General features: G+C 40.7%; 1 protein-coding gene across 6 annotated transcripts in view; it reads left to right on the forward strand.

Moving 5' to 3' along the window:
* Nucleotides 1-12,440, forward strand: part of wasf3 (WASP family member 3) — a 63,386-nt gene that overhangs the window by 15,110 nt on the left and 35,836 nt on the right. For 2 of the 6 annotated variants that reach the window (XM_008117876.3, XM_008117879.3), the window contains exons 1-2: nucleotides 4,752-4,882; nucleotides 4,992-5,209. The exons of 2 other annotated variants lie outside the window; for them this stretch is intronic. The gene's annotated coding sequence lies outside the window, so the exon portion shown is untranslated. Of the gene's footprint in view, nucleotides 1-4,751; nucleotides 4,883-4,991; nucleotides 5,210-5,291; nucleotides 5,387-12,440 lie in introns of those variants that run through there. 2 more of the 6 variants (XM_008117877.3, XM_008117878.3) reach the window with 2 other exon arrangements.

Here is a 12,440-nt window from a genome sequence, read left to right on the forward strand (position 1 = left end):
CATGTGTAGATCTGAGGGTGGTAGATGTGTGGGAAGATAAACATTTTCTGATCCAAAACATGGTTTTCTGTTACAATCATTGGTACTTTATTTCATGTACATCTGTTTCAGATAACAGCAGAAGATGGGGGAAAGGGAGTGTTGTTGGTGATTCTCTGTTGACTCCAGCAAACTCATTGGTTACAACAGACATTTTTTAGGGATGCTATCTTGTCCAGAAAATGTTCTTGGACTTCAATGGCCACTAGCCGTTGCTCAGCTGTAATAATGAAATCCAACTCTGTAGCCAGAAAATAAATTTGGGAAGGTTTGAAACTTTTTCCCTGAGATGACTTTTCAGGGCAGATCTTCTGATCTGGCACAAGATAATAATAATAATAATAATAATAATAATAATAATAATAATAATAATAATAATAAATTTATTCTTATATCCCGCCCCATCTCCCCGAAGGGACTCGGGGCGGCTCACAGCAATAATAAAAACAGTGACAAATTACACATTGTAAAATCAAACATGAAAAGCAGTCATACAATCAATACATACATCACATGTTAAAAACAAGGAGCTAAACAATTCTAGGCCGAAATAGAGGGCTACATGGGGAAGGTAGCTTTGTGGCAGAAGTCCTCAGCAAGGTATCAATAATCATGGGAAAACATTCTCTGATTAAATCAACCCCAAAAATTAATCGTCGAAGGCCCTCCAGAAAAGCCAGGTTTTAAGGCCTTTCCGGAAGGCAAGGAGGGTGGGGGCCTGTCTAATCTCCCTAGGGAGTGAGTTCCAGAGGCAGGGGGCCACAACGGAGAAGGCCCTCTCTCTCGTCCCCACCAGCCGCAACCCCGAAGAGCGAAGAGATCGTGCAGGTTCATAGGGGGAGATGCGGTCTCTAAGGTAGGTGGGTCCCAAACCGTTCAGGGCTTTGTAGGTCAGCACCTGCACCTTGAATTGGGCCCGGAAAACAAACGGCAGCCAATGGAGCTCCTTAAACAGAGGCGTAGAACGCGCCCTGTAGTTTGCTCCTGTTAGAAGCCTGGCTGCTGAGCGCTGTACTAATTGCAGTTTCCGGGCCGTCTTCAAAGGCAGCCCCACGTAGAGCGCATTGCAATAATCCAGTCTAGAGGTAACTAAGGCATGGACCACCGTAGTCAGATCAGACTTCTCGAGGTATGGTCGCAGCTGGTGCACAAGTTTTAGTTGTGCAAAGGCCCTCCCGGCCACGGCCGACACCTGAGCCTCAAGCGTCAGCCCCGAATCCAGGAGGACCCCCAAGCTGCGGACCTACGCCTTCAGGGGGAGTGCGACCCCGTCAAGCACAGGTTGCCACCCAATACCCCGGTCAGACATACGACTGACTTGGAGGACCTCTGTCTTGTCAGGATTAAGTCTCAGCTTGTTCACCCTCATCCAGGCCAACACAGCGGCCAGGCACTGGTCCAGAATCCGAGGGGCTTCCTTGGATTTAGGTGGAAAAGAGTAGTAAAGTTGGGTGTCATCCGCGTAGAGATGGCACCTCACTCCAAAACTCCGGATGACCTCTCCCAGCGGTTTCATGTAGATGTTAAGATCTCAACATTAGCATCATTGTGCAACAGATCCTGAATTTTTGCTCCACTCCCTCTTTAAGTCCATTCTTGTTGGTCACAAAGGACAATAGTTTCCACAAATGGCAGAAGTTTCTTTCTGTTTTCTTCTGCTTTCTTATTTTTTCCTTTGTCATCAGGACATTTTCCACTGTGAATTAGGAAGAAATTTTCAGCCAAGCATAAGTTGTTCTGACGGCACTGTTTTTTGGTGTCTATTGAAGGCTTCTATTGCATTTTTCCATCACACAAATGGTTTTAGCAATCAACGTACCAAGCTGTCGATGACCACCTTTACCCCCAACTTCTCCTCCAAACACCACACTGTACTTATAGAGTGCACCTTGTACATTAAATGAGTAGACTAACCAAGGAAATCTGGCTGAACCATTTAGGTTGAAACCTTAGATTCCGCTTCTTATCCACAGGAGGAGCCCCTGGTAGTGCAATGGTTTAAACCCTTGTGCCAGCAAGACTGCTGACATGAAGGTTGGTTGCTGACCTGAAGGTTGCCAGTTCGAATCTGGGGAGAGCGCGGATGAGCTCCCTCTGTCAGCTCCAGCTCCCACAAGAATGGTAAAAACATCAAACATCTGGGTATCCCCTGGACAATGTCCTTGAGGAGAGCCAATTCTGTCACAACAGAAGCGACTTGCAGTGCGACAGACATTTTGATGCACCATGCATTCTCTCCCTATTATTTTGACCTACAATAAACAACTCGGAGACACCCCAGTTTCCTCAGTTTTCATCTGCAAACCAGGTCAAATCCCCATCCCATCCAGTTCTGCGCCTTAAGATTTGTCTGCTGGCTACCACATTTTATCAGCTTCCACTGTTGGAGTAATGGTTTACTGGCACACCTCCAGCCCTCTGTATGTTGGCAGGAGTCCCCTGGGCTCAAGAGGGCAATGTAATGGAAGACACACCACAAGTTGAATTCCAACTGCAGAAGCTGTTTATTGTGAGCCAAAGCAATAAGGACAGAATGCATGGAGCATAAAAAGGTCTGTCATACCCCCCAAATGGGGCTGCAAGGCTTTTATCACTTTGACAGAGAATTAAAGACACATTCTCATTGGTCTACAGCAATCAATTATCTCATTGTTGTAAGCTGACTATACAGATGTTCATTGGCTCTCCATAATTCTAACCAGCGGGGAGGCTCACATGGGATCTTGACAATGGCACATCTATGTTGTTCTCTGGCCATGAACACTCAGTTGGAAAGTATCTATAGGTAGGTACTTCAAGCAGCTGGGAAATTAAGGGAGTATTAGAGGGGGCACTATCTGTCCAACTCTGGTGAATTCATCCTTGGCAGCTCTTTCTTCACACATCAGCATTTTTCCAAACAAAGGCCCTCTGCAAAAACAGACACATAGGATTTTCAATCATTGGAAGCATCAATGAAAATTCCTTTTGAAAATTACATCTCCATCACCACTATGGTTGCTTCCACTATGTCAGTTATTGCTTCTATTGCAATGTAAATTGGTAGAAAAGTATGTAATGATAGGGTGAATAAATTATCAAAATTTGGTTGAGACAGTGCTTGTAGTTCTGGAGGGATTCTAATTTTTATTTTTTATTTATTTACAGTATATATATATATATATATATACACACATATTCTACCCTTGACACCCCGAAGGGAACTCAGGGCGGATTACAATGTACATATGCATGGCAAACATTCAATGCCATTAGACATACGACATATAGACATACACAGAGGCAATTTAACATTTTCCAGCTTCTGGCTTTCATGAAGGTATGCTCGATTCTGGCCACAGGGGGAGCTGCCGCTTCACCTTCCACTTGTGACACCGAGTCCTTTTGATGGTACAGTAGAGTCTCACTTATCCAACATAAACGGCAGAACGTTGGATAAGCAAAAATGTTGGATAATAAGGAGGGATTAAGGAAAAGCCTATTAAATGTCAAATTACACTAGGATTTTACAAATTAAGCACCAAAACATCATGTTTTACAAAAAATCCACGGAAAAAGCAGTTCAATACATGGTAACGTAATGTAGTAATTACTGTATTTATGAGTTTAGCACCAAAACATCACAATGTATTGAAAACATTCAACTGCAAAAACATGGACTACTAACAAATTGACTATAAATAAAGATAAAATGGCATAAAATGAACTTACAGTAACAACATTATCGGAAATTAAATGCGTAAAATGTTTGGTCCTTGATACCTACAGAAACATCTGTGGATCTGGGCAGGAGGCAGACTGCGTTGGATAATCCAGAACGTTGGATAACTGAATGTTGGATAAGTGAGACTCTACTGTATTACTTCCTCATTCCTTCCACATGCGCTGCTGGCAATTTTATGGTGTTGTAAATTAGTTAAATTAGCCTCCTGCATAAAGCGTACCTAAATTTCCTACTTGACAGATGCAACTGTCTTTCGGGCTGCTTTGGTAAACAGTGAGCTAGGCTATTAATGGTTGGGGGCTTAACCCAACCCAGGCTTCGATCTCATGACTAGTAGTGATTTATTGCAGCTGGCTACTAACCAGCTGCGCCACAGCCCAGCCCATAGGCATGAGAATTTGGTTAACCAGTTTGTAAACCAGTTTTATTTTGAACCCCTAAACCACCCCCTTGGCTATGTGTTTTGTGTAGACCAGGCATGGGCAAACATGTGCCCTCCAGGTGTTTTGGACTTCAACTCCCATCATTCCTAATAGCCGGTAGGCTGTTAGAATGGTGGGAGTTGCAGTCCAAAACAGCTGGAGGGCCCAAGTTTGCCCATGCCTGTCATAGAAACATATTTAGAAAAAGACCACAAAGGCCAAGGCTGTTTTGGATTTTGGATTTCATGATAAGGAATGTTTTATTTATTTATTTATTGGAAAGTGAGTAAAAGTAGCTTGTGAGAAGTGATTTAGATGTAGGGAAACAGAACAGTTTTCCAAACAGGGCCAGAGTGAAGCAATGGCTGGCTGGCTCTTTAACCCTGGATTTAACATAATTAAATCCCTGGCTTTCCCTAATCCGCTCTTCCATTGGCTGCCCAGAACGCCAATCACTCCTTCAAAAGCAGCCCACAAATCTCAACGGTCCCGCCTCTCCCTCCTCCGACCTCTTTTATTTATGTTGGCCCCGCCTCCTTTCTTAGCCTAGATAGGACCGAGTGGGCGGGGCCAATTTCCACACGTTCTAGAGAGAACGCTGGAGGGGAGGGGCGGAGCGAACTGAGGAGGATTGTACGATCCGGCGGTTGGGAGTCAAGCTCGCGCGCCTCGCTCTGCAGGTGGAATGTGGAACGGGGTAAGTCGGAGACAGGGGGGGGGGGGGGGGTCATGAAAGAGAAAACAAGATAACATCTCATTAAGAGTTATACGCGCCTTCACAATCCTCCCCTCTCTTTTTTTTTCAGAATGAGCGCCCCCTACTCATGAGGGAAAGGAGAAGTGGGACACGATAAGTCATAAGCGGGGAAGGGGGGTGTTACATGAAAGAGGAAGGTGATGCCCTATAAAAAGTTATGAGCGCCTTGGCAATTCCCCCCTCCCTTTATTTTGATGAGCTCCCCCTCCTTGTATATAAAGAAGAAGAGTCCGCGGGGAGCCGTTAATCCCGAGCCAGGCGCATAGGGTGAGTTGCTTTCACTCTTTCTGTATGAGTTTGTGGTTTGAGACTCCTTTCTTTCGCCGTTATTCGACGCTGTTCCCCCGCTTAGTGGGCTTGAAGGGAGCATTAATGTTCTTCTCGCAACGGAGCGCCTCACGAAGGGATTAAGCGGCCGCCTCGAGCCCTTTAAACGGGAGGCGGGTGAGTGAGTGAATGAGGCGAGAAGGAGGAGGCCGCTGCGGGTCCCCTCAGTGTCCTTCCCAGCCTTGTGTATGGAGCGTATTTACTTTTCCTCACTGCCTTTCCCTATATTTTCCCCTTAGACCAGGCCTGGGCAAACTTTGGCCCTCCGGGTGTTTTGGACTTCAACTCCCATAATTCCTAACAGCCGTTAGCTGTTAGGAATTATGGGAGTTGAAGTCCAAAACTCCTGGAGTGCCCAAGTTTGCCCATGCCTGCCTCAGACTAAGCTGCAACTCTCAAACTTGGTTCTTGACTTATGTTCGCTGACATATAGAAACTATTTCACTTCGATGATAGAAAAAAAAAAACCATTGGAGACGTTGCTGAAGTACTTGGAAACCTTTTGATTGCCTTCATTACCTTTTCATTTTATTAGAGATAGCGTGGGTCCGCCTTTCAACATTAATTTTTCCAATTACTTGACCATGTCCAGTGATGAGTTGTTGGAAACATCGAAAAATGGTATGTCATTTTTGACATGACATCTTCATCATCATTTTACACTTTTAAAGCACTTTATTGAGATTTTATCATGATGTAACTGTGGATGATGCCTATTTGTTGATAAGTAAGTATTTATTTGTTTGGTTAGTTATTATAAGTTCACATTGATGTTTGTTTTATGTTTTATTTGATTATGTGTTTGGTTCATTAGTTGTTATGGCATTGAATGTGTTGTCGAAGGCTTTCATGCCCGGAATCACTTGATTGCTGTGAGTTTTCTGGCCCATATGGCCATGCTCCAGAAGCATTCTCTCCTGATGTTTCACCCAAATCTATGGCAGGCATCCTCAGAGGTGGAAACCCTTTGTGCCGGCTGAATTGCTTAAACCAGTGATTCTCAGCCAGTTTACCAGCTGTTAAGATTTCTGGGAGTTGAAGGCCAACACATCTGGGGACCCATAGGCTGAGAACCACTGGCTTAAGCCCTTGTGCCGGCTGAACTGCTGACCTGAAGGTTGGGTTACTGACCTGAAAGTTGCCGGTTCAAATCCACGATATGGGGTTTGCTTCCGTCCGTCATCTCTAGCTTGTGGGGACATGAGAGAAGCCTCCCAATTAACACCTCCGGGTGACCCCTGGACAACGTCTCTGTAGTTGGCCAATTCTCTCACACCAGAAGCGACTTGCGGTATGTTCTCAAGTTGCTTCTGACACAATAAAAAAAATCTGCAGGGGTTTTGAGGTATATTGGAAACTAGGTAAGGGAGGTTTATGTATTTCTGGAAGGTCCAGGGTGGGAGAAAGAACTCCTGTTGAAAGGCACTGCAGACTAACTCAACCAGAGAAGTAGTAATAATAATATAATAATAAAACTTTATTTATATATCACCCTATCTCCCAGAAGGTACTTTGGGTGGTTTACAGCAATGGTACAGACATACAGTACATAACAATATTAAAATACTTTATTGCACAAAAATAAAATGTACATTAAAATAACAATCAATAAAATCATAGCAGCTTCCAATTGGAGGTTAATAATGCCGTAGGTTAACATGGACCAAGTCAGCCATAGCAGAGCACGTGATGAACCAACCTGGACACAGTATATTATTTGAGAACACAGAAATGTCAACCTCTCTAACAACTGTCATGTCAGACTACACAGAGAAGCCATTGAAATCCACAAGCATGGGGACAATTTCAACAGAAAGGAGGAAACCATGAAAATGAACAAAATCTGGCTACCAGTACTAAAAAATTCTAAAATCAGGACAGTACATAAAGAACAACACTTTGAAAACGGGAATTTCAGACATGAAACTTATCAGGTTCAACTAACACTCCTCAACAAAGTATTCCACCGGGCAGGAAGAAACCAGGCCTGAAGCTGAAAGACCATTCAATGCTAATCAAGGTGATGTGATTAATTGCAACATTCACACTTGCCTCCATCAGACAAGAGTTCTTTCTCCCACTCTGAACATTCCACAGATATATAAACCTCCCTTGCCTAGTTTCCAATATATACCTCACAACCTCTGAGGATGCCTGCCATAGATGTGGGTGAAACATCAAGAGATAATGCTTCTGGAACATGGCCATACAGCCTAGAAAACTCACAGCAACCCATGGCATTGAATGTTTGCCACTTTTTGCCTGGAAACTACCCTGAGTCCCCTTGGGGAGATATGGCGGGTTACAAATAAAGTCGCTGTTGTTGTTCTTATTATTATATAAAAAAGTTAAGGATGGGTACTAAATTTACTGATTGCTGTAAAAAGGGACAAGGATATTGGGATTCTGTTATAATGAATTACCAGTCACTTCTTTTGTAATACTAATGTTTAAACTATTTATTTATATCTTGCTTTATCTCCATATGGAGATTCAGAGCGGCTCACAATTAAAAACATTACAACTTCAAATATACAATAATAAGACAGTATTGTCATATTTAATATATTAGTATAATAATATAAATCTTTATATCCTGCATTTCTCCCTAAAAGAGACCCAAAGTGGCTCATAACATTTTAAAAATAATACAAATCAACCATACATATAACAATAAAAGGAACTATAAAATAAAACATTAACATTTTTAAATCATTTAGCAGATAACCATTGTTGTGGGAGCTCATCAGTTCAAATAATACACTTCACTCAACTCACTGAAAGTTAGCCTTCCTGTCATTCCAAGTTAAATTTCTTCATTAAAAGCTAGCTTGAATAGGAAGGCCTTCAGCTGTTTTTAAAAAGATGTCAGGGAAGTGTCTGTTTTAATCTCCTTGGGGAGGGAGTTATATTACAATGTTATTATTAGTGTTATATATTATTAATATTGTACTATATTATTATACCACAATCTGTATAGTATGCTACCAGTATATTATACTATTAGTATTGTATATTATATTGTATTGTGACATAAGTTGTAGTATATATAATATGTAATATATCACAACATTATAAATATTATATATAATATATTAGTATTATTGTATTACAGTGTTATTATTTCTATGTATGATTATATTGTATATATTCAGGGGCTCCCAGATGATGTTGCAGGAGACACAATGGAGCTCTGTCTTCCTGGCTGCCCCTTCTTCACTGTGAAATTATATTCCACTTTTCTCCTTATACAGAATCCTTTGGTTTATACTTTATAAATAAGTCTATAACACTTTGTTACATAAACCAGCCAGTATCTAAGATTATCTGCTTTGGACTGGATTATATGGTAGTGTAGACTCATATAATCTAGTTCAAAGCAGATAATGTGGATTTTATATGGCAGTGTAATAATAATAATAATAATAATTTTATTTTTGTACCCCGCCACCATCTCCCCAGAGGGACTCGGGGCGGCTTACAGATACAAAACCAACATACAATAATATCAAATACAAAAACACACAAATAAATTTAAAAGGCATTAAAAATCACAATCATTATAAGACACTTGAGAAACACAGCAATAAAAACATAAAATGAGCTGGGCAAAGTGTAGAAAGGGTCTAAGATTATAGGCCCGAGAGGGTCAGTATGGTGTAGTGCTTTTAGACTTGATTAGGACTCTGGAGAGGAGAGTTTGATTGTTGAAAGATGAAAACCTTGATCAAGTTTTATATTGATAGAATACCAATGGAGACTGTTTTTGGGGCAGAATGGGAATGCTTGTTTCTTTTTTGCAGGGGGCGGGGCAGGGAGAATAGCATGCTAATTAGATTTCCATAACATCAGGCAACATATGTTTTGTTGCCTTAAATATTAGCTTTTTATCTGAGAATATTTGACCAGGAGATTCTAAAAATTGCACCAGTACCCCTCCCCCATCAGCTCAAGTTTCTGAGATACAGAACATATGCCATCTACTAGAAGCCATCTGCTCATCCATTGAAAATCACGGTAACCATATCTTAAGAAACTAGAGCTGATGTGGTCTATCCAATGCAATCTTTTGAGTCAGCACCCCAAGTAACCCCAGGAAAAGGCCTAAAAGCAAAGACACTAAGAAAAAAAGGTATGAATACGAAGAAGTGTATTAATAATGATTTAGTTAGAGGGATATTCAACCTGCATATAATATTATTTATCTACAATGCTTGGGACCAAAAGTGTTTTGGATTTTCTTTTGGATTTTGGAATACTTGCTTTTGCATATACATACATAATGAAATACCTTGGAGATAAGACACAATTCTAAACATGAAATTCATGTATGTTTCATATACACCTGAAAGCAATGTTATGAAATATTTATAGTAATTTTTTTGCATTGTTTGTAATTTTTGTATTACATTATTAACAATATCAAATAAAATTGTACATTGTATAAAGCCTGTTTTGACTAATTTGAGTATTTTGGAATTTTAAATAAGGGATGTTCAATTTGTAGTATGATGTATAACCATTGCTGAGAAAATTGGACATAAGTACAGTTTATTTTTCTGTTTTTCCACTGTTCTCCCCCCTCCCCCACCTTTTGTATATTTTTTCTTCGTATAATACTTGGATATTGGAAAGGTTCTAGTCATTTAAAGAAAAATAGTAACTCATATATATGCATCCTGTTTTCCAACAAAGTGCTTCTTTTCTATCTGTCTGCATGGGGGAGGGGGTGTGAGACAGGGAAAAGCTGTGTCCACCCCCTCAGCCCCCCCCCCCCCCCTTCCCTACATACATCAAGTTACCCCCAGGGCTTTTGTGACCCGATTTTTTACAGGCAGCTTTTCCATTATGGAACAAATAGTTTCTTCATAGAGATTTGCATTTTTCTTGGCACTCTTTTCTTCTCAGATTCCCAGGTCAGAGTTCTCCTTTTGTGCACAAAAATAAAATATAAGAAGTGCTGTATAAAAGTCTGGTAGAATATCTCAACTCTGTCTCTCCTCAACTACAGCCGTTTACTGGACTCCAGTGTTGAAAATAGGAACCCCCATAGTGAGTTTTCTAAATAGACTAGAATAGTTTTATTGTCATTGTACTATTGCCCAATGAAATTAAACACACCCATTCTTCCACTCCCCAACCACCACTGCACAGCCCCCAATGGCACATCAGTGTGAAACCATGGAGTTCAACATAGCCACAGCTCTAGGATAAAAGCTATCTCTCAGTCTGTTTGTCCTTGTCTTTGTCACTCTGTATTATCTGCCAGATGGCAGTAATTTTAAAAAAAGAATATGCTGGGTGAGATGGGTCTCCAAGAATGCTGTGAGCTTTCTTAAGGCTGCAGGACCTATAAAGTTCTTCCAAAGAGGAGAGAGGGAAACTAGTGATTCTCTGTGCAGTAGTGGTGACCCTTTGGAGCGCCTTCCTATCTGCTGCTGTGCAGTTACCAAACCATCCGCAGATGCAGTATGTTAATAAACTATAGCATAGCAGTAGAAAGTCACCAGCAGATTTTCATTCAGTTCTTGGTTCCTTAGGAGTGTCAGGTAGTACATCCTCTGCTGGGCCGTCCTAATCAATGCTGCTGTATGGATGCCCAAGGTCAGATCCTCCTTAATTGTATTTATTTATTTCATGTCAGAAGCATCTAGAAACTTAAAACTGACCACTTGGTCTTCATTTATGACCAGGGGCTGAATTTCTGGTCTGTTTTTTTCTGTAATCCATTGTAAACTCATTGGTCTTTTTATTGTTAAGGACCAAATTATAGTCTGTGCACCACGAGAGCAGTCAATTTGTATGTAAGTCAGAACAGGTACATGTTTTAAGTGTAACTCCAGCCAAATATATACATAGTAGCTTTGGACAGCTTAGGGAAAGGTTAAAAACATCCCTGAGGTGTTATTTTTTTTGTTTTTTGTTTTTACTGTCTGTGCCCCTGTCAGAAGATTTCACCTCACTCTGTCTCTGTGACAATTAGATTTTGAAATAAAAGATTCAGTGAATACACTTTTTCCCCATGATAACTATGATACACTGGAACCTTGACTTAAGAGCATTCCAACTTAAGGGTGTTTTGAGTTAAGAGCCATCACTCAGTCTGAGTTTTGCTTCGACAAATGAGCCGTGTTTTGAGTTAAGATCTAGAGGCAGAGGGAGCACTAGCACCAGAGTACAGGGCTTTCGGGCAATCTCTGCCTCGTGTTCTTGTCTGCTTTGAGGAACTTTGGGTTAGTTGATTTTCTGTGGCTTCTATTCCTGGTATGTTTGGCTTCATGAATAGAGGGAGAGCGTAAGAGAGGGCGGGAGGCTGGAATGAGTACAGTATGAAGAAAATATTGCTTTTACTTCACTTTGTGCTTTGTGCCTCTACCATTTTAAAATTAATCTTTTTTATTGTCCTGTGTGAATGTGCATGTGGGGTTCGGGGAGCTGGAATAAATTAATAGCATTTCAATTGAAAAAGTTGCTTTGAGATAACAGAGATTTGAGTTAAGAGCTCAGTCACAGAATGGCTCAAACTCTTAACTCAAGGTATCACTTTATCTCAATTGCCTAAATAGTAAAGTCTGTTGCATATTACATAGCTGTAGCATGTTGATCCCACTTTCACTGCCATTCCAGAATTTTACAGAGTCTACAGATTTGTAGTTTGGCATGGCATTAATATTCTTTAGCAGAGAAATCTAAATATCTATGTGTCTTTACCAGCTCTCCTTTTGCCAGCAGGAAAAATCTTTTTGTCCTGGTTTATTCCAGAACAAAATGCTGGTGTTTCATAATCTTTAGAAAGTACATCTCAGTTTTGGCTGGAATAGCACAGTAAATTCTTTGTGCAGCTAGATGTAATATCCAGGCTTATGAACTAATTCATAAGTAGAAAAATTAACTGGATTGCTATCATGTCTGAATTTTCCAACCATGATTTGCTGTTAATTGGCAAACTACAACTGGAAAACTGCAAATAGTGAAGGATGCAAGGAAGCAAAATACTTTATTTACCTTATTTCTACCCCGCCTTTCTCTACCCCGAAGGGGAATCAAGGCAGCTTATATTTGGCAACCATTCGATGCCTTAAAATACATACAAACATAGACTTAAAATCAATTAAATTTAAAATTAATACATATTAAATATTTAAAACATTACATTCAATATTAAAATCAC

Source organism: Anolis carolinensis, chromosome 3 (assembly GCF_035594765.1).
Source record: "Anolis carolinensis isolate JA03-04 chromosome 3, rAnoCar3.1.pri, whole genome shotgun sequence".
Taxonomy (NCBI): Eukaryota; Metazoa; Chordata; class Lepidosauria; order Squamata; family Dactyloidae; genus Anolis; species Anolis carolinensis.